A 23,554-nucleotide genomic window follows, 5' to 3' on the forward strand; every position below is an offset into this window, starting at 1 on the left:
CGCCTGGGTGGCTCAGTTGGTTAAGCGACTGCCTTCGGCTCAGGTCATGATCCTGGAGTCCCTGGATCGAGTCCCGCATCGGGCTCCCTGCTCGGCAGGGAGTCTGCTTCTCCCTCTCCCACTCCCCCTGCTTGTGTTCCCTCTCTCGCTGTGTCTTTCTCTGTCAAATAAATAAATAAAATCTTAAAAAAAAAAAAAAGATTTTATTTATTTATTCATGAGAGACAGAGAGAGAGAGGCAGAGGGAGAAGCAGGCTCCCAAGGAGCAGGGAGCCCGATGTGGGACTCGATCCCAGGACCCTGGGATCATGACCTGAGCTGAAGGCAGACGCTTAACCATCTGAGCCACCCAGGTGCCCGAGATTTTTTTTTTAATTATTTATCTATTTGAGAGAGTGAGTGAGAGAGAAACAGAGAAAGAAGGAGCAGGGGGAGGGGGGAAGGCAAGGGAGAAGCAGACTGCCCACTGAGCGGGGAGCCAGACGTGGGGCTCGATCCTGGGACTCCAGGATCATGAGCTGAGCCGAAGGCAGACGCTTAACTGAGCCACCCAGGCGCCCCCAGGATTGAGATTTTAAAAATTCCATTTTCATGGAAAAGGCCCACAGCAAAAGTGATTGAACAAATTATTAATCTGACATAGTATTAACTTTAATAGAAACTCTGAAGAAAATTATCTTACTAACTCCCCAAAATATTGTGTACAATATATTCATATTTTGCTACTAATATATCAAGGAAAAATACTAGCTTTCAAATTATAAATAGATATGGTCTAAGACCAGATGCTTCTAGAAGCAGAAGAATACTAGGAACATTCAATTTTCATTCATGTTCGTATAAAAATCTGGCTTAAAATTAAATTTAGAGATTGGCTATTAAATAAAAAAATTTTTTTTTAGATTTTATTTATTTGAGAGAGAGAATGAGAGAGAGAGAGAGAGCACATGAGAGGGGGGAGGGTCAGAGGGAGAAGCAGACTCCCTGCTGAGCAGGGAGCCTGATGTGGGACTCGATCCTGGGACTCCAGGATCATGACCTGAGCCGAAGGCAGTCGCTTAACCAACTGAGCCACCCAGGCGCCCCTATTAAATAAAAATTTTTAACTGATCAAGCTTCACAGTCAAATATCAGGAGTTCTAGATGCTACTTCTCATTTTGCCACTAATCATGCAGTCTTTGATCATATCATTTCTAAGGCTTAGTTTTCTCCCCAAGAGTTATTTATAAAATTAATTTATTTTGAATCATTTTGAAGTCAAAAAAATCAAATCATGAAGAGCAGGGATCTTAATGTTTACCTCTAAGTCATCTCTTTTGGTTGCTTTATTTTTTTATTTTTAAAGATTTTATTTATTTATTTGAGAGAGGGAGAGCATGAGAGGGGGGAGGGTCAGAGGGAGAACAGACTCCCTGCTGAGCAGGGAGCCTGATGTGGGACTCATCCCGGCACTCCAGGATCATGACCTGAGCCGAAGACAGTCGCTTAACCAACTGAGCCACCCAGGTGCCCTCTTTTGGTTGCTTTAATTTCGTGTATTTCTCTATTTCACTGACTCTCCTCTATTTCTCAGTTCTGTATAGAAATATAATTGTACTTCAGTCAACAACAACAATAAAAATAATCATAACTGAAAGAACACTGAACTTACAATCAGAACTGTATTCAAGGGGCGCCTGGGTGGCTCAGTCAGTTAAGCGACTGCCTTCAGCTCAGGTCATGATCCTGGAGTCCCGGGATCGAGCCCCACATTGGGCTGCCTGCTCAGCTGGGAGTCTGCTTCTCCCTCTGATCCTCCCCACCTCTCATGCTCTCTCTCTCTCTCAAATAAATAAATAAAAATCTTAAAAAAAAAAAAAAGAACTGTATTCAAATCCTGGCTCTTCTGCGGAATCTTGAAAAAGTTACCCCTCTGGGTCTCGGCTTCCCCATCTGTAAAAGATGGACAATAATACCCTCTTTTAAGAAAGCTGTCCTAATGATCGAGAGAAACCATACATTTAATGCAACTAGTGAAATAGCTAGCACATGGCAGATGCTCAGTAAATATTAATTTTTTAAAAACACAGATTTTGCTACTTCTTCACATTATGCTTCCACATCTACTGGTTTCTTCCAGCACTGCCATTTCATATTTAATAAAGTTGGATTTTTAATAAAGTTATGATCTTTCAATGACTTTCTGCTATAAAATAAAAGAACTACTGTATATGCTTGTCAGACACAATTCTATTATCTGCAAATATGACAATTCAGTTCTGCATGACTTTATTAGAAGTAATGCTACAAACTCCTATGTGATACTAAAACAGCTTTCAAATTAAGTTCTGCATACATTTTACAGCAGCATTTCCCAAGTTTTCATTTTGTGCCTATAGATAAAATGGACACAATTCAACTATCCAATGGGGCTTACACATATGCAAGCAAACAATTACCACAGAGTGTGATACAGGAGAAATCTCAAGACCTATGGAGACAAAAAAGATCGATATCCTAACCTACACTTTAATGGATCCAGGAAGGATTCTTGGAAGAAATAATGGTGAGAATGAGTAGGAATTAACCCAGGAAGAAGCTGAGGGAATCACATGTTCTAAATCCCATAGGTAAGAGAGCTCAATTCTTTCTCGACAGTGAAAATAGTAAGAGTTGGCATTCAGAGCACAAAGGCCAAATGATGAGACAAGAAACAACAGGTCGATATGCACCAAATCATAAAGGACTTGATAAGCCATCTGGGGGAATTTGGAGTTTAACCTGACAGCAATAGGAAACAGGTCAAGTGCTTTAAATCTGAATCTGCCTTTCAGAAAGATCAGTCTAGCTGCTGCAACACAATGGACAGGGATAAAACTCTGGGTTTGAAGACCAATGGGGCTCCTGCAGTGCTGCTAGTGAGAAATGATGGTACTGAAATTTATCACAAACTCTCATTACTTATGTCTGCATTTTTTTGTTTAATGAACAAATGACTACTACTCTGCCCTGGTACTCTATGCTCGTGTTCCCTAAGATCAAGAACCACATCTGTGTATTCACCACATGATACTTAGCATAATGTCTGCCATATAGGATGTCTTTAATAAATATATGATGCAAGGTAGTAGTGGCGAGAACGGCAATAGTAAGATGAACATGAGAGCTCTTTTAGAGATACAACAGATAGGACCTGGTGTTCAGCACACCAAGCTGATAAGGATGCAACATGGCTTTTGATTATTAGGTTTTACACAAAGGCACTATGCGGACAAGAGAAAAGAAAAAGCACTTTGAAATATCAAAAGTCCTCTACATAAAGGATAGGCACTATTATTATGATACAGATGCCCAGTGAAGTCATCAATAAATTCGGATTCTAATACATGAGACAATTCTACACTTAACCAGAATTTACTAACTATAGGTTTTGAGAAGGGAGAAGATATTACAAGATTTCACATTAGTCTTAAGCAGGATCAGACTAAAGAGACTTAGTGGTCCCATACGTAGATCTCTAAATAGAGAAGCGACATGCTAAAACGTGGTGACATAGTATAAAGTTCAGATTAACACAGAGAAAACACTGCAGACAGGGAAACAGATATGATGCTACTACAACTAGCCTGGGTGCACAGAGATAAGCAACTTAGCTAAAATTATGAGTTTTGAAAGAAAAAGAAAATACAAGACAATTACGAAAAACAGTGAATCATGGGGTTTGATGCAATGTGTAAGGCTAGAGGCAAGACAAAGACATGTGACTGTTACTTTCCAAGCAGAGTGAGATGAAAAGAGGGAGGAAGCAAGCATGAGGGGAAGAAGGGAAGTGATAACGTAAATAAGGCAAAAGGGGAACAGACACATCATCTGGTCTCAGAGAAATTAGAACTCAGAAAACATTTTCATTAAATGGCAGCAGAGAGGGGCGCCTGGGTGGCTCAGTCGGTTAAATGTCTGCCTTCGGCTCAGGTCGTGGTCCCAGGGTCCTGGGATCGAGCCCCACGTTGGGCTCCCTGCTTGGCCGGGAGCCTGCTTCTTCCTCTCCTCCCTGCTGTGCTGTCTCTTGCTGTCTCTGTCACTATCTCTCTCTCAAATAAATAAATGAAATCTTTTTTTTTTTTTTAAAGATTTTATTTATTTATTTGAGACATAGAGAATGAGAAAGAGAGAGCACATGAGAGGGGGGAGGGTCAGAGGCAGAAGCAGGCTCCCTGCTGAGCAGGGAGCCCGATGCGGAACTCGATCCAGGGACTCCAGGATCATGACCTGAGCCGAAGGCAGTCGCTTAACCAACTGAGCCACCCAGGCGCCCAAATAAATGAAATCTTAAAAAAAAAAAAAAAAAGATAAATGGCAGCAGATAATTCAACAGAAAGTGTTCCACAAGAGTGGCAAAAACGCGATCACCCTTTGCCTGCATCAGTAAATCAAGTCACTGCAAGTTGATGCAATGTGGGTCTACCTGGCAAGGCTTTGCTTGTTTTTGACATTTAAGCTATTGTAAAAGAAAGGTTTTTATAGTTGACAAAAAAAAATAAAAAATAAACTGGCTTCCTAATTTAAAAATGGAGAGAATACAGCCCATTTACCATCTAATAGTTTTTATTTTGGTGGATATTTAGGTCCATTGGCAATTCTCTCAAAATCACATGGCAAACATCTCAGAGCTCAGAGGCATATACAGACCTCCTGATTCCTAATGCAATAAATATTCTTCACTATTTTTTTTAAGTAGGTTCTATGCCCAACGTGAGGCTTGAACTCAACCCTGAGATCAAGAGTTGCATGCTCTATCTACTGAGCCAGCCAGGGGTGCGTACTCTTCACTATTCTATACTATCTTCATTTACTGCAAACTTCCATATACTAAAAAATGTCATTCTCCTGTCAACCTGGTTAATCGATATGTTTTACTAAATCACATTACTCAAAGGTAAGTAGAACTCTAGTATTCCTGGATAAAATGATATGATGTCTGGGCTCAGCAGCACATGGGGGAGGGAGGGAGGAAATGGGGCTTAAGAGATGTTTAAAGGGATGAATGTGAAACAGGATCATAAGTGTGAGGGATGGTCTGCATCCAGACCTTCCTTTAGGAATTAAGGACTTATAACCCAGCTGCTGAGAGCTGCTGAGAACCCACCAAGGCCTGCCCTAGTCAAAGGTAGATGCTTTGCCCAAGTTCTTATCCCCGTCCCATAGGACAGTCCATATCCAATGACTGATCAACTCAAGGATATAAAAACCAGGCCCCCTCATATCAATTCAACATAGCCCTAAAGGGTCATTCTATCTTTAGAATTCCCCTCACCCTCTAGTTTCAACTGAGATTTCATTGAGACTTACCACAACTCAACTTCTCCCTTTGGCAGAACCCACTTCCTGTCCTTCCCGCCCCCTGCACAACCCACCCCCATGCCCTGTGTTTTGGTGGGGTTTTTTTGGTTGGTCTTTCTTTTTATTTTTTATTTTCTTGAGAGCGAGAGAGAGAGCATGAGTGTGAGCTTGGGGGTGGGGGTGAAGGGAGGGGGAAATCTCAAGCCAACTCCCCACTGAGCACTTAGCCTGAGATCATGACCTGAGCCAAAATCAAGAGTTGGAAGCTTAACCAACTGAGCCACACAATTCTGTAATGACACCTGGCCAAAACAGAAAAACAAAACCAAAACACACAATAATCACGGCTACCTATGAAGAAGGAAATTAAGAAGAGACTAAACTGAGTGGGAATCCTAATTCTGAAGATAAATCGTTGGTCTTAAGGTTTTCCTCCCACCTTTGGACACTTCACTGTATTCCAAAATGTAGTTTAATAAATAAATAAAATGGTTTTATTTGACTCACCAGGTTTTGTTTTAAAGATGCACATGTGCACACATGGAGTTTCCAAAAAATGTTTAACAAGAATTTATCTGTAGCCTATCACCTTTGAAATACTAGTTCTCTGCTGTGAGCACTCTGTCCCAAACCCCGATTCACTACTTCTGCAAACATGTTTTCACTATAAGTTCTATATACAGGTACATAACACTTAGCCTTGTGTGTAGTTATTTGTTTAGAAATTTGATGTTCCATTACAATCTGCGTTCCTCAAGGGTAAAACCAGATCATCTATGTAAACCCACCACCTTTGTTATTTAACCATTATCAAGCAAACTGCATTCTACTGGGATTTGCGGTGGCTCACCAACACCTAGAATAGTAACTGACTTCCACTAGTGGTCAATATGTATCTACTGAATGAATAAACAGAATAACAATAACTAGCATTTATTAAGCTCTCACTGTGTGCCAAGCAAGAGAAGATTTTTTTTTTTTTTTTGCTAAATCTAACTCCTTCTGGACTCTTTCAAGAACCTTACTCCCTTAATTATGCTCCTCCTGTCGACCATTTTAATCTCTACTAAATTTAGCCTTCATCCTTCAAACACGCTCACATGTCATTTTTGTCCAAAACACCTTCCCCTGTTACTGACCCCTGGTTGTAAATCCAGTTCTCTCTGACATTCTAATTAAAATCAACATTTTGAAACCTGTGGTCTTTGACTCCATTTCCATTTCCTTACTACAAAAGGCCTCGTGTAATTGAGTTCTGTCCTTAAACAAGATCTAAGGATCTGAAGATATCCCTCTACATGAAGAGATCAAAGATTTCTCTAATATGACACTCCAGGGCAGAACTCTCCAGTACTAACAGAGAGAAGCGATGCCTTGGAGAGGCCTGAGCAAAGAGAGAATGCTTTGACTTTAATGGACTTTTGACACCTATTCTTTCCATTCTTTCTAAATCCAACCATCTTATTCAGTCCTTACAGTATAATAAGGCTGCTAGTTTGACAGGCTGAGCACTTGCTAATCCTCAACCCTCTCCCTTTTTTCTGGTTCAGTTCTCTCACAATCATCCTCTTCCTATTTTTTCAGCTTTCTTCCACCTAGATATACGAGGGCCTAGAAAGCCAAAGAAGAATTCAAGGAACAAGGGAAGATCTTACATCCCTGTTTCTCACTAGATTTAGACTATTTGATTATTCTTTTAATAAAAAACTTAGAATGAAATTTACTTTTCCTGACTCTCCCCAACTTTTTATTATGAAAAATTTCAAATGTACAAAAGGTTCAAAAAATAGTATACAAATCATTCAACAAATATGTCATATGTCCCTTGTCAATATTTGTGTATGTATATACATACATATACATATATACATACTCTTCCTTGTTGCTAAACCATTTGAAAATAACCTACACACATCATGACAATTCACCACTAAATAAAATAAAGAGCTTAAATATAAAGAGCATTCTCCTTCATAAACAGAATATCATTATCGCAATCACCATTATCAATGCTGTAATAATTCTCTAATAGCACCTACTATCCAGTCCATATTCAAATTACTTCAACGGTCTAAAAAAATGTCTTTTGTAACTTTTTTTAAACCAGTAAATATTCAAGTTGTATGCATTGAATTTGGTTGTTTTGTCTCTTTAGTCTTTAGTTCTAGAACAGTCCCCACCTCCTTTTTTCATACTAACTTTAAAAAACAAAACAAAATCAATTGCTTATAAAATGTTACACATTTTAGATTTGTGTGATTTTTTTTTTTATGATGTCATTTACCTTGTTTCTCTATCTTCTATTTTCCTGTAAACTGGATCTAAAGCCATCAGTAGGCTCAAGTAAAACATTTTTGGCGAAAATACTTCATAAGTGACGTTGCACACTCCACACTGTATCACCACAGGAGGTACACAACATCACATTGTCCCACACCATTTGATTAAGGCACTGACTACCAGATACTTCCACTGTACTATTTTTTCTTCCTTTAAAGCTATCAATAACCTATGCAGTGATACTCTGATAAGACCATCCTATTCTGCAATATCCCATGTGACACTGATATCCCATGTGATTTCTAAAAGCTATAAAACAGAATAGTATGTGAAAAACTAGTATGAGATCAATGTTAATTTCTTGACATTACTTTTTAAACTCTCAAATGCATAAGCAAGATGTATTTCTATCCCACAAATGCAGGTATTTTCATAAGGAGTCAACATCATCTCGGTATGTGTACTTCCTGTGCCTCAGGCAGGCCCCCTGAGACTTACAGACAACAAACTCAAATTCTCTCTCAACACGTGCACAAGAGTAGGCCTACACTACCCACCTTCCTATGGGGAACATGAGTAACAGAGACTATACACTAAACAGCTGAACTTTGCTTGCCACAGTTACAATAAAAGAAAGAAGAGTCTGTAAAGGTTTACTCATAGAATATTCCTACATCATTTGTCAAGAGTGTCTTCAAGTTAAATTCACAATATGATGTGATGAAGGCAGTGATCATTAAGATTATTAATTTTCGTTGTGCTGTGCTTTTGTTACCAATTTATTGAAGACTTGGAAAAAACTGAATCAGATCATAAAGACTGTTTACTGTAATGCAGTAAGATAGCTAGGCCATAAAATGTACTGAAGAAATTACTGAGCTGCTTACTCAGAACAAAAGGTTTCCGGAATTAAAGAGCTGTGAGGGACACGACCTTCTGAACACTAAGCTTGTCAGTAGCTTGACAAGATCATACTTTAGTATTTGAGTGGCAAGAAAACAATTCCCAATGAACATGACACTTAAGGACCGCTTTTTCAAGGGAGTTCCAATATTCTGTTTTAAAAGGACATGTGCAACGAGCAGATGGCAACAGAAGACTACACTTATTTCTTATTGCAAAACAGCCCTGAGCACATGAGAGTCAGGTGTGAAGAACTGTAGAGCTATCTGATCAAAAAATATATCACAATTTTCTAAACGATTCATAGATTTTGAGGCATGAGTCATGTTCTAAATTTCTACAGCGGCAATCAGGATGTCTGAATTCAACTTATGCTCTATCAACCAAACTGCCTCAGTTTCAAGAGTTAACTGATTAAGCTAAAAAGCAAATGATGACCATCAAGCCCCTACATTTTAGGGAAAGCAGGCCTCATTTGGTAGAACCAACTTTGACCCACTCGCCTCTAATCTCATCTGCATCTCCAATTATTCCTACTTGTTTCCCTCACTTTGCCATCAAAACTAAATTAAGCACTGAAGTTTCTCATTGCTCATAAATTAAACTACCCAGAAGTAGAAACAAACACGATTCCCCAAACTGGAAGTTGAACTGTCACAGTATTCTAGGGATCAGCAAGGTCTGCTGGTAAGTACAAAGATTTGACAGTCGTATGACTACGGACTAATCCAGCTCCTCTATTTACAAGCCTTAAGGAAATATGCAACCTCTTTGCAAGTCAGAATGTCCTCATTTGTGGGACGCCTGGGTGGCTCAGTCGGTTAAGCATCTGCCTTCGGCTCAGGTCATGATCCCAGGGTTCTGGGATTGAGTCCCACATCGGGCTCCTTGCTCAGTAAGGAACCTGCTTCTCCCTCTGCCTGCCTCTGTCTCTCTCTCTCTTTCTGATAAATAAATAAAATCTTAAAAAAAAAAAGTCCTCATTTGTAACATTACCCTTCTCCTTAGAGACTACAGGAAAGTGTTCTGCCTGTCACAAAACTGCTCTTGACAAGGTCACCAATGACCCCTCCATTACTAAATCCAATGTCAAGTTCTAACCCGCATCTTCCTGACCTACCAGCAGCATTTGGCGTAGTTCATACTTCCTCTTCCTTGAAACACTTCTCTTGTCCTCCAAGTCTTCACACCTTCCTGATTGATCTCTAGCTTTAGTCTCCATTTTTCCTCATTTTTGACCTTTAAATGTTGGCATACCAAGAGCTCAGTCCTTGGACTTCTTTTCTGGCAACACTCCTTTCCTTCCTTTCTCCCTCCTTCAGTGATTTCACCAAGTCTCACAGCTTAAATACCAACTATATGTTGATAATTACCAATTACAGCTTGGGGCTCTCTTCTGACTCCAAACTCACCTACCCAGCTTCCTACTCAGTATGTCCCTCCAGATGGCTAATTAGCTTCTCAAACTTGACCTGTTCAAAAGTGAGTCCCTGGTCTTCTTCCCCAAACTTGCCCCTTCCACAGTCTTCATCTTAGTTAATAACAACTCCATTTTTACAGCTTCATAGGCCAAAATCCTAGAATCATCTTTGATTCTTCTCTCACACACATTCCACATCCCAATCCATCAGAAAACTCTACTGGCAATACCTTCAGAGAGTACTATATCCAGAACCCAAAGACTCCTCTATACCTTGACTACCGCCACCCCATTTCAAATTGCCAGCAACTCCCACCATGGATAATACAACAGCCTCTTAACTGGTCTCCCTGTTTCCACCCTTGCCCCCTTTACAATCTCAATAGAGCATGCAAAACGACACTACTTTTTTAAAAAAATCACATCATATCACAAAGCTACTCAGAATTCCCCCTGTGCCTTCCTGTCTCACCCAGAGTAAAAGCCAAACTATATTACTGCCTATCCTACACAAGTGAGGCTGTTGTTCTCTCTCTTGCTTTCTCTTCATCCACTCTGGTTCTTGGTTTTCTTCAATTTATCAGGCAGGGTCTTATCTCAGAAGTGTCCCCCAGGTCTTCATGGTACACTCCCTCACCCCCTTCAGGTCTCTGCTAAAATGTCATCTTCTCAGGGAGGCCTTTCCTGACCAACATAAATTGTAAAATCCACCATCCCCACAGTATTTTATTGTATTTCTCCAAAGCATTTACAATCCTTTAACATACCAAACATTTTGCTTATTTCTCATCTGGCTTTCCCACTATAACGTAAGCTCCATGGAGGTGATGATTTATGTTTATTGTTCCATACTGTATTTCCAGTGCCTAGAATTTCTGCCACTTAGCAGGCACCCAAATATTTGTTGAATAAGTGAACAAAGTAGGTTTGTTTTGGTTTTCAAAAAAGTTGCAAATTAAAATCCATCTTGATTTTACATGCTTTGGATTTCACAGAAGAGTTGCTTATCAATTACTTTTTCTGTAACAATGTCAGCAATTAATATAAGTCCCTCTAATCAAATCCCTAACACACTAATTGTTTTTCACCAGCTGCAAGTTGTTCCTATATTGGAGCCTCTTTTATTCTATCTGTGACACATACGAAGCCAGACATACCACAGGACCTATGCAGCTAATTAGCTGACATGGTTTACTTTAATCACTACTACTCACAAAGCCCTGTTAATGAGTCACAAAACTGCTTCTTAAACTAAGTAAAGTGATATTTTATTAGTGTGAACTTTTCACTCCCCGTAATGGTGGTTTTTATTGTTTGTTTGTATTTGAAATGTTTAGAGAAAAGAAGAACCCTTAAGGAAGACAGCCAAATAAATAACTTGAATGTGAGAACAGAAGCTAACTGGCACACTTTTATCAATCTGCTATCACTGACATATATTAACTACCAACATTCAGAGATAAATATGTACGTGCAAAATACTAGTAAAATACCTTGAGTGAGCTTGAAAGGTCATAAGTTACAATTGCTAAGCTGAATGGAAGACAGTGGTTTAAAAAGCCATGTATTTCCAGTAATTTTCTATTCTAAAAGAGCCTGGAGAATAACCCTTGGCAATTCAGAAATTTTCTCTGCCCTGAACTACTCACCACTGCCCTAACATTTTATTGTTCCATCATTTTCTGACTCCCACTAACCCAAGCAACTATCGGGGGCGGGGGGAGAACCCTACATGTTCATTAAACATCTCCAACACATTTTGGAAAAGATGCCTAATTTTATTTAAAGTATTTAATGTTTCATGAATATAGTATATATGTTAATAGAAAAAAATAAAAATTCCACTTAGACAAAGACTTTCTAAATGCAGTCATGATGTAGGGCTTCTCCTTCCAACAAAATTTTTTGCGCTCTTACTAGCAAAGTAGTTTTAAGTCATCAGATGAACCACATGCATAGAGTTCAGATTCTAAGTTGCCATCATAATACTATGATTATGTAGGAATATAGGGTATCCTCTTATTGATGACAGGATTTCATTGGGCCACAGAAAAACTCTCAGCTGCTTCTGCTGATGATCAATGGCATGCACATAGCTAAGACTATGAACTTTGTATAAAGTGCAACAATGAAGGGGACAAAATGGGAAAAGAACCTACAAACCTCACTAACCGCATATTTTAATCACCTGCCCCAACAAACAGACAAGTGTCACAGAGAAATGTAATAGACAAACCAGGAATAAAGGCACTACCTAGTTCCAGGCCTAACACTACAAATACTAAAATTATTTCCAGATTTATACTATGAATTTTGATCTCTGTCTAGTAGAACACAACAAAGATAAAATCAATATATGGAAATCAGTAGCATTTTCTTCTATCTATAATAATCTACTTTAAAATAGTATCTAGGCACAATATTTTTTTTAAACAACAACAACAACAAAAATTCTGCTCAGTCATAAATGGAAGACCATTCAATGTTCTTGGATAAGATGACCTAGTATTACGAAGATGTCAATTCTCCCCAAAATAAATCTATATATTCAATGCATCCTCAATCAAAATTCTAGTTATGTTGTTTTTAGAAACTCTAGCTCTAAAATATATAGAAAAGAGTAAAAATCCACAAATAGCTAAACCAACTTTGAAAATGGGCAAAGAGTGGAGAACTTGCCCTACCAGATACTTAACATCACTAGCCATTTGGAGGGGCAAATTAAGACCACAATGAGATATCACTACACATCTAAACAGCTAAAATAAAAATATAGTGGGGCTCCTGGGTGGCTCAGTTGTTAAGCATCTGCCTTTGGCTCAGGTCATGATCCCAGGGTACTGGGATCGAGCCCCACATCAGGTTCTCTGCTTGGCGGGAAGCCTGCTTCTCCCTCTCCCACTCTCCCTGCTTGTGTTCCTCTCTCGCTGTCTCTCTCTCTGTCAAATAAATAAATAAAATCTTTAAAAAAATAAAATAAAAATATAGTGATAATACCAAATGCTGGCAAGGATGCAAAGAAACTCAATCTCTCATACATTGCTGGTGGGAACATAAAATGGTGCAGCCACTCTGCAAAAACAGTTTGGCAGTTTCTTCACAAACTAAACCTACACTTATCATACCACCCAGCAATCACCTTCCAAGGCAGTTATCCCAGAAAACGTGAAACTTCGTAGACACACACACACACACACACACACACTACAAGAATGTTCATCGCACCTTCATTTGTAATAGCCAAAAACTAGAAAGAGCCCCAATGTCCCAGTGAATGGTTACACAAACTGCAGTACACATATACCATGGAATACTACTCAAATTATGCAACAATTTGGATGAATCTCAAAAATTATCTCATGCAACAATTTGGATGAATCTCAATCTCAAAAAATCGTATGTTGTGTAATTCCATTTATACAGACTTCCTGTACAGATACAATTATAGAGATGGAAAACTGATTAGTGAGCAGAGGTTGGGGATTGAAAGGAGATGGATGTGACTAAAAAGGTGTAGCCGGAAGGAGATTTCCATGATGATGGAACAGTTCTCTATCTTGACTGCAGTGATGGTTACAGGTATCTACATAGGTGATAAAATGGCATTGAGCCATTCACAGGCATTGCACCCATGTCAATTTCTGGGTTTAGCTATTATACTATATATAGTTGGATAAAATGTAACAACTGGGTGATGTTATATAAAATGTAACCACTGGGGGAACCAGCCCTCTCTGTACTATTTTTGCAACTTCCTAGGATCTATAATTATTTCAAACACAGGCTAAAACAAAATGGAAAGAATTATTCACATAGGGGAAAAAATTAATACAAAGCCATTGTGTGAAAAACACATGGTATTACAGCAAGAGCAAACAAACCAAAGGAACACAATACAGTATTCAGAGTATGTATGAGAACTTGATATACAATGAGTGTAGCATGGGTAAAGGAGAGAATGCCACTTGGAAAACTGGCACACTATATGGAAAATAAACTGAATCTCTCCCTTGTGACATATAAAAAGACTCAGGATGCACTAAAGACCTACACATTTCACGGAAAACTATGAAGTTAGTAGAACATAAAATAAGAGTAATTTTATGACATAGGATTTGGGGAAAGACTTCTTAAAATCCCCAAAGCACAAACCATAGGCAAATTTTTAAAAATGTGACTACATCAAAATTGAGGATTTCTGTTCAATGAAGCACATCATGAAAAACGTTACAAATGACAAAATAGAACAGGGATACTTAAAATATTTAAAAGACTAGTATCTAAGGAAATACAAGAGCTTCTGCAGATCAACAAGGAATGAAACCTCAAAAATGAGAAAGGGATGAACAATTTTACAAGAGGGAAAATCAAAAAGATAAAATGCACATGAAGAAATCCTCAACCTCCTTAGTAATAGTGAAATGTAATTTAAAATGAGATTTTACTTTGTATCAATTAGTGTGGAAAAACTAGGACACTGGATAACACTAAGCAACAGTGGAGCTACAAGGACATAGAAACCCCCCAGACCTGCCTGCATAGGTATATAAACTATTACAGTTTGTTCTGAAACACAATCTAGCAGTCCTTTGATAAAATATGTGAATGCCTTATGATCCAGAAATCACATTCCTGGATGTAAATCTCAAAGAAAGCATCACAGAGATCTTGGAGGTATGTTTATTATAGAACTGTTTACAGCAGTAGGAAAATAAAGGTAAAATGGGTATCTGCAAATAAGAGTAGATGGAAACCTGTCATGGATATACTCTCTGAAACACTGTGCAGCAGTCAGATGCAATGGAGAGTGACACAAATAGATCTTTAAAACGTGGTAGGAAGAGAAAAAAATTTTCAATATACAATATTATATAACATATGTGATATGTAACACATAACATACAAAATATACCGTATCTCTCAAAATCAAAAATGTGGGGGCGCCTGGGTGGCTCAGTTGGTTAAGCGACTGCCTTCGGCTCAGGTCATGATCCTGGAATCCCGGGATCGAGTCCCGCATCGGGCTCCCTGCTCAGCAGGGAGTCTGCTTCTCCCTCTGACCCTCCTCCCTCTCATGCTCTCTGTCTCTCATTCTCTCTCTCAAATAAATAAATAAAATCTTTAAAAAAATAAAAAAATAAAATAAATAAATAAATAAAAATAAAAAATGTGGGCACCCAAAACAATCCAAAACAATATACATTTAATAACACATACGAACATAAGTATACACATCACACATGTTAAAAACGGTTTCCCATGGGTTGATGAGCAAGGAAATGGAGTGGGAATTGGAAATAAAATACAATGAATAAAAAAAAAAAACAGGAGACACACCTTGAACAGCCAATGATGATCAATGAATTGAGAAAAATTAATTCAATCCTCTTCACCTGAGGTCCAAAAGAAACTTTAAGTACTCACACCTAACACAGAGAATGCTACTAAAGCTAAATGTTATCCTACTTTTCTCATGACAAAGACACAAAAACTAGCTCACTACTTTTAAAGTGTTCAGTGCTAAGCCTGTTAAATAGATAAACCGCCCCACTCACTTTGCTTCAAAACAGAACTTATATCCAAGATAAAAATAAAAGGAAATTATAAGATACAAGACTCACTACTCAAAATGTAAGTTCCCATAATGATACTCAAATAAAGTAAGGCCCAGTCCCTTTGATTTACCTACCAAATCTTTTAAAATTTAGCTATGTACAGGTGGCAACAAGAAAAAGTGTATAGTCTAGTTTTAAGTAGAGCTCTGCAGTATCTTAAAAATAGAGACAGACATTTAAGTAAATAAATTCTCCATAATAATCTCTTGTTGAAATTAACAAGGCATTTACTATTTATTTATACCGTTTTCCTATCTGAAATAACTAAGATATTATTTTCAATGAAATCAAGGGCAGTTTTGGATTCTTCATAAATAAAGGCCTTTCAATACACTATTTTTACTTTTATTTATTTATTTATTATTTTTTATTTTTTTATTTTTTTATTTATCTATTTGACAGAGAGATACACAGCGAGAGAGGGAACACAAGCAGGGGGAGTGGGAGAGGGAGAAGCAGGCCTCCCGCCAAGCAGGGAGCCTGATGTGGGACTCGATCCCAGGACCCTGGGATCATGACCTGAGCCGAAGGCAGACACTTAACGACTGAGCCACCCAGGCGCCCCACTATTTTTACTTTTAAACTGCTCTCCACTTCCACTGTCACAAGTAGCTTATAAAGCAAGAAAATCTGTGTCATACCAAAATTTCAAAAACTCAGTTTCTCTTTTACACCCTACGATTCTTGCCATCTTATTCATAAAGTCCTAAGCAATAAGCATCTAAAAGAGTCATAGCCTGCCATTTTTGGCTTATGGCAAATGTTACCATGAAAGCAAGCTGTTCCTCTCACTGAATCCTAAAATCCGCAGCATCAACATTGCCAATGCTGTCCAAGATGCAACTGTACCTGCCATAATTTCAAGCTATAAGAACCAGCAAATTCTGCCTGGGACCTGAGAAATTGACAAAGCAAGTGAATCAAAACATAAAACGCAATTTTTGAATCAAGGGCAGGGTAATGCTGACTCCAAACATATGGCTGCAGAACGCTGGGACCCAAAAGTAAGTAAGTGGGAGTAGCAGGTATCCTTAAACCAAGTCCTAGGGCAAAAGGATGGAGGGCAGGCAGGTGGCACCTCAAAGATGAAACTCTAACAGACGTTAGTACCTTAGGCAAGAGCAAACTAGAGAGGAGTACCAACAGGTAAGCAGAGCATGCGTACCCCAAAAGCAAGCACGTTATCTGAAAGCGCAGTCAATAACCACCCACTCATCATCACAAACCACCTCACTGTTTAGATTGCCACTGAGGGCAGGGCGGTCCCATCTCAAAACCAAAGCCAGTGTCACCTGAAGCAAATGTCATTCACCAGGCCAAGGAACCCCAAAGACCCCTGGCCGAATCCCCGCTCCAGGTAAAGCCGCCTAGCTGTGGGCCTGAACCTGCAGGCTCGGTCAAGAACAGAACTTCCATCAGCAGCGCTCGAACAGCTGGCACCGCCCCCGGCCAGAACGGACTGCGACCCTTGAACCCCGGCCCCTGACCTTCACTGCAAGCACGTCCCATGCTGGGGTTCCCCCTGGATTAGCTCGAAAGCCTCCTCACCTGTCACAGCTTCATCTCATGCCGCGATGTCCGTCCCACCACCCATGGGCGCCCGTCAAAGGTGGACAAGGCGAGGACGTTATGTGAGGAAGATGTGGGGTGCTCAAATCCGGGTAGGCAAACCACAACCCGAGCCCAGCCGGCGTCTCCCCACCGAGGTTGCAAGCTGCCGTTGCCGCCGCTGCAGTAAATCAGCTGACACCCCACTGCCGTGACTTTCGCTGCAACTGTCGCAAAAATGAGGGGGAGGGAATTGATCATCATTTGCATACTTGCCTGGCCGAGGCTGGAGCCAGAGAAGCCGGCCACGTTACCAAGGAGACGGAACGGAGGCTAGGGTGTCGACTGTGGGCAAAGAGTGCACGGCCGCCATTTTTATTATGGGAAGTTTGGTCTAGGCTCTCGTCTCGCCTCCAATGCCCATCCTAGGAGGACCAAGATGGAGGGAAGAATGAAATGGCAAGTCTAGGTGTTCCTAGGATGTTGCAAGTTTACTCTTCTGCCCTGCGACTCTGTCCAGACACTTGGAAAGTGTTAGCTCTGGAATTCAGTTACTGTTTCCTTCTGACCTCGAACTTAAATGTTGCCCACGACAGAGAGAGCCAGAGGAGGAACTCTGCTTCTGGACTAAAGGAAGTCTGACCTCGTGCAACATTCCTGTAGAGAAGAGGGAATGAATGTACACTCTCTGTGTGGGCGGTAGAGCCTGGTGTAGCGGGAGATCTGTTACTGTCATCTGGGGCATGATACTTCCCTTCATTGTCCTCAAGTCCCCATATAAAAAATAGGCATAATAACTTCATGGGTATCTAGGAGGCTAAACGAGCTCAATAAATGTTAATTACTTATTATGATTGCCCATCTGCCTCCCAAATATTTATTGAATGAATGAATAGTAGCCAAGGGAAAAACTGGTGCGATGCTGGTAGCCAATGAATGGTCAGTTTGTCCTTCATAATCTCACTAACGGATTTATAGGACAAGAATTCTATTGCAGTCCCCAAAAGTAAGTTCTGTAAACGAATCACCTGGGGAGGCTGTCAAAATGAAGTTTCTGATTCAGTAGGTCTAAAGTGGGTTTCTGAGAGCCTCCATTTCTAAGGAGTTCCCAGGTTCCCTTTGCTGCTGGTCCTTGGACTGAGTTCTGGGTAGCAAAATCCTATTGGATGGGTCTGAAGCAGGGGATTGACTAGGGGATTAGAACAGGGCAGAAACAACTCCTTGAGACAGGATCATTTCCTGTCAAAAGAGACCTAAGTGTTGGTTTAGTCAAAAGGCTTCCTGTCAATTTATTATTCCTGCAAGTGACGAACTCTTTCCTCCCCTTCTTTCCAGCATAGACAGTCCTCCTTCCTGCAACACATTGCAGACCTATCAGTGTTCTGGGGGGCACACCCCCTTTTCCCTCACTAGGCCATTTAGCCTCCTTTATGTCTAAGGTGTTGTTTCCTATATGCTGTTTATTTGTAGAGACCAGCTCTGCTGCCATCTTGAGAAAAACTAAATCATAATGTTGACCAAGGAATCAATAGAACACTTGAAAATCAGCAATTCTGAAATTGTCTTATACTGCAAATTGGGATTCTACGATTTTCTTCAACTTTTGACTAACTGCCTTGCAATCACATGGGGGCAGAGGAAGAGCAGGGAAATTATGTTAAATAGAAGAAATTAATTCTTTGGATAGCTGGGTTCAATATACTCATTCACTCTGTTGTAATGATGAATACATTTAAACCATTAAGTTCATAATCCCCTTTACAATTTACAAGAACTTTTTGGAAATATAGGAAGCAGAGTGGTTACCAGGGGATAATCTTAGGCTTCATTAAAGCTTGTTTGGTTTGTAAAGGAAATCTATAAAATATCCCTCCTAGATAAAGTTGACTTTTATTCAACAAATATTAATTGAACTTACATGTTTCAAATACCTTCCCAGGAATACAAAGGTTAATAAGAAGATTAATGAGAAACCTTCAGACTACAAACACTCCGGCCCCTCTCTACCAAGTTTACAAAACGTATTGCCAAAGTCTATATATAAATGCGTGCAATCTCCTGAGCCACATGACTAAAATAAAGATTCAAATATTAATGAATAACATGCTTCTGTTTCAGAAAAACTCACACATTTTTATATGCACATATATATTTTACATGTGTAACCTTCCTGAAAATTAAGACTTGGACCTTCAGTAGTTGATCCTGAGTATATTTTTTGAGTAAATTATTTATTTATTCCTGTCATCTAGAGGAATTATACAAAAATCTTAAAAGATTTACACAACCAAAAAATTCAGTTCAACATCTATTTATTGAACCTTAACTGAAAGCAAAGCCAAGAAAGGAAGAATTTGGCACATTCAGTTCTATATAAGCTTTGCTTCCCACCAAGGCTCACAAAATGAGGAATTCTCTAAACATTGGAAAGTGTTTGGGCAGCTAAAAAGAATGGCAAATTTCCCCCAAGATGTATGGCTACAATATAGCACAGTATGAGAAATAAGGAGTACATAAGGAGTAGTGGAGAAGAGATGAGTTACTTCTAGGCTGAGATGAGGAAGGATAATCACATTAGATTTCATGGAGGTCTACAAAAATGAATTGGATTTGGAATAGGAAGAACTGGGAAAGGAAAACAATTTTGTTGCTAGTTTTGAAATGTCTACAAGTGTGTGTATACATATAACATATGAAATGTAAAACATGAATATATATAGACACATATATAATAAACAGAGAGTTAAATTGGAAGTGAAGTACAGGGGACATAAAGCAGATATAGGGGAAACTGTGGTATTAAGACTTAGTTATTTCTGCCCCATGAGGGACTCCTTCAATGGGCAATCTTTGCCCTGGAACTCTCTCTTTGGTTGATACAGTCTTTCTCAGACTGGGCCTAAGCCCAGTAATAAAAAAATAACAAGGGGAAAATAGAATAAGTTCAGATAAGGAGAGGCCTTGAATACCCTTAGAAGCCTTCAGGACTTTATTCTAAAGGAAGTGAAAAGCCACTGAACACTTTTGACCAATATATAGGGTGGTGCTTTTCCTAATAACATTACATTTGTTTTTATTGCTATATAACAAATTACCACAAGTTTAGTACTGCCTCGAAGTTTCCATGGGAAAGGAGTTCAGGCACAATTTAACTGGGTCCTCTGCTTGTGATCACACAAGGCGACAATTGAGATGTCAGTCAGACTGCAATCTCATCTGGAGGCTCAACTAGGGAAGAATCTGAATCTGATTCCTGTCCTTGTGGGTAAATGACTAAGGACCCTCATGTCCTACAGGACGCCTACAGTTCCTTGTCACCTGAGCCTTACCAAAGACCTTTCATGTGGCAGCTTACTTTTTCAAGGCCAGCAAAGAGCATCTCTCTAGTGGGTGCAAGGAAAATGGAGTTATGTAGCTATAGATATAGATAAAGATAGATAAATCTGTAGATAGTAACTTAATGAAGGGAGTGACAGCCCATCACCGTTTGCCATATTCTACTGGTTAGAAGCAAGTGACAGGTATCATGTGCACTCAAGGAGGGAGGATTGGACAGAGTGTGGCTCACTGGGGAATCCCTGGACGGTGTGTCAGCCACAAAAATCAGTCCAGCAGCAGTGCATCATGTACACTAGGTGGAGGAGACAGAGAGGCATGGAGACAAAGGAGAAGTTGTCATCATTGTTTTAACCAATAATGTATAGTTGTTACCAGAAAAGAACCATAAACAGAACCCATGGGGTAAGGGTCAAAAATTTTAACATGCTATGGTTTAATGATATGGGCATTAAAAAAATAAAACTTTTTTTTGTTTTACTACAAGGGTTGTAGTTTGTCCTACTAATCTCTCTCTTCTTTCTACTGTCAGGATGAGAGAACCACCAGAGCCCGAGGACAGTTGTTCTTCAATCCCCTGCCAAGAAGAAGATCCATATGTCACAAAGTGGACCATGGAAGACACAGATTCTTTAGAATTTAGTAGCAATTACCCTACAATACACTAGTACTTCCTAGACTTTCTAAGTTCCAAGTTGATTCTCCAAAAGGCAAGGAGATTTGCTCCTGCATTTTACAAATTTCTGCCTGGTGATCCAACTAGCCTCATTATTACTGTCATTTCCAGATTGTTTCATGTGTGCTATTATTTTTTTCCTGTAGGTTGTAAATCTGTGATTTGGTGCTCCCCACAGGGCCTAATACTTTGCTAATTCTGTCCCTTCCTTAGTGGACCCATTCGCCTAGAAGTCATGTCACGGTTGGGAGCTTCATGTTAGTACTAGGGGTCTTCACACTTTATCATATTGCAGCAGAGTAGATTAGTTAAGTGTTCTTTGCATGGTTTTGTGTAATTATAATTCTTTAAGAGCTTCCCTTTGTACTTTCTCACGTGACATGAAAGTCAACTGGTGAGGCTTCTTTTTTCCTATCTCATGACTTCCGCTAAATCAAACAATTTCTTCTAAGTAACAGGATGTCCTTCTCTAGAAATCTCTCTATTTGGTCCATACTTACACTTTCTAGGAAAGTGTGAAGGTGTTAAAGTTGGGAGTGCTTGAGCTCCTCACAAACAAGGGTTTGGGGTCCCTCATCAAGCTACCAAGATCAATGAGGGGAAATTAGGATAGTAAAGAAGGACTTGAGGGGTGCTGGGGTAGTGCAGTTGGTTGAACAGCTGACTCTTGGTTTTAGCTCAGGTTGTGATCTCAGGGTCCTGGGACTGAGCCCCACATCAGGCTCTGTGCTCAGCACAGAGTCTCTTGAAACTCTTTCTCCCTCTCACTCTCTGCCTCCCCCATGCTCTCTCTCTCTCTCTCAAATAAATAAAAAAAAAAAAAGGGCATGATGCACTGTCATAAGCTGTAGCAACAAGGGTTGTAGTTTGTCCTACTAACCTGTCTCTTCTTTCTCCTGTCAGGATGAGAGAACCACCAGAGCCTGGGGAGAGTTGTTCTTCAATCCCCTGCCAAGTAGAGGATCCATATGTCACAAAGTGGACCATGGAAGACACAAAGATGCACTGCCCAGATTTTCCTTCCAGGAAATTCCACTTTCCAGCCTCATGGAGAGGGTTTGCTTACTGCTCCTGCTACAAGCTTCTTCAGGGTCTCCTCAGCTTTCCAGCTGGGATTACCTATTCTTGGGGCAGCCCTGGCAAACATCTGAGCACAGCAAAGTTAGTCATGAGCACACTCTTCTTGGGGAGTCCCCAGTGGCTAGGAAGAAAGTGCACACTCCTTCTCACTGTGCCACCTTCCTCTCCCTCTTCCTCCACTTCTGCTACTGCTATTTCTGTTGCTGCTGCAACTTTTCTGTCCATTTGAATCGTTTCAAATAAAAATTCAGAAAAAAGAAATAAAGTTTTAATAAAAACGGGATAAAACAGGGGCGCCTGGGTGGCTCAGTCAGTTAAGTGTCTGCCTTCGGCTCAGGTCATAATCCCAGAGTCCCAGGATCGAGCCCCACATTGGGCTCCCTGCTCAGCAGGGAGTCTGCTTCATCCTCTGCCCCTCACGCAGCTCATTCTTTCTCTCTCTCAAAGAAATAAATAAAATCTTAAAAAAAAAGAACAACCGAGATGAGACATATCAACCAATGCAATGTATATACCTTATTTTGATACTGATTCAAATAAGTCATAAAATAAATTAGGAGAAAATGAAGAATTCTAACATTAAGTGAATATTTGATATTAAGGAAGCATTGTTAACATTTTAGGTGTGATAATGGGATTTTGGTTATGAAGGTTATTTTTAAAGGAATCCTTATCTTCTAGACATGCAGGCTAAAATACTACAGATGAAATTATATGATGCCTGGCATTTGCTCCACAATAATCTGGGTTGGGTGGGGCCGGGGGCAGTGTCTATGAGTACTTTAACTTTATTTCTATTTTCATGAAACAGTACTTTCTTTTACTTGTCCTAAATATAATTTGGCAAGGTGGAAAGCATCATTTATTCAACATCCAGTGGTATTGGGTGCTATGCTGAGCTGGACATTCAGATAGTGCAAAAACCTGGTTCTGTGGTCAAATTGTTCATAGTCTAGCAGGGAGAGAGATACATCTACAATTAGTGCAAAGCAGTGTGAGAAGTGGTGTGCTTTGGTACTTTCTACCAGTTGGGTCTGATCCCCCTTATTTTCTTCTGATTCTAATATTCTGAATTTTGGTGGAAAATACTGTGTTTAACATTGTGTAAATAACCACTTCCTTACTGGATAGAAGCTAACATACATTTTATTATTATTATTATTATTATTTAAAGATTTTATTTATGGGCGCCTGGGTGGCTCAGTTGGTTAAGCGACTGCCTTCGGCTCGGGTCATGATCCTGGAGTCCTGGGATCGGGTCCCACATCGGGCTCCCTGCTCGGCAGGGATCTGCTTCTCTCTCTGACCCTCCCCCCTCTCATGCTCTCTCTCTCTATCTCATTCTCTCTCTCAAATAAATAAATAAAATCTTTAAA

The 23,554-nt window shown here is 39.7% G+C and overlaps 1 protein-coding gene across 1 annotated transcript in view; it reads right to left on the reverse strand.

Moving 5' to 3' along the window:
• The window catches only part of WDR7 (WD repeat domain 7), a 338,052-nt gene extending 315,814 nt beyond the window's left edge, over positions 1–22,238 (reverse strand). The window contains exons 1-2 of the mRNA XM_081802523.1: positions 21,979–22,238; positions 17,087–17,313 (exon numbers count right to left, since the gene is read on the reverse strand). The gene's annotated coding sequence lies outside the window, so the exon portion shown is untranslated. The remainder of the gene's footprint in view (positions 1–17,086; positions 17,314–21,978) is intronic.
• Between the last annotated feature and the right edge of the window lie 1,316 nt (positions 22,239–23,554).

The sequence above is a fragment of the Leptonychotes weddellii genome, chromosome 13, assembly GCF_054177405.1.
Source record: "Leptonychotes weddellii isolate Sample4059 chromosome 13, ASM5417740v2, whole genome shotgun sequence".
Taxonomy (NCBI): domain Eukaryota; kingdom Metazoa; phylum Chordata; class Mammalia; order Carnivora; family Phocidae; genus Leptonychotes; species Leptonychotes weddellii.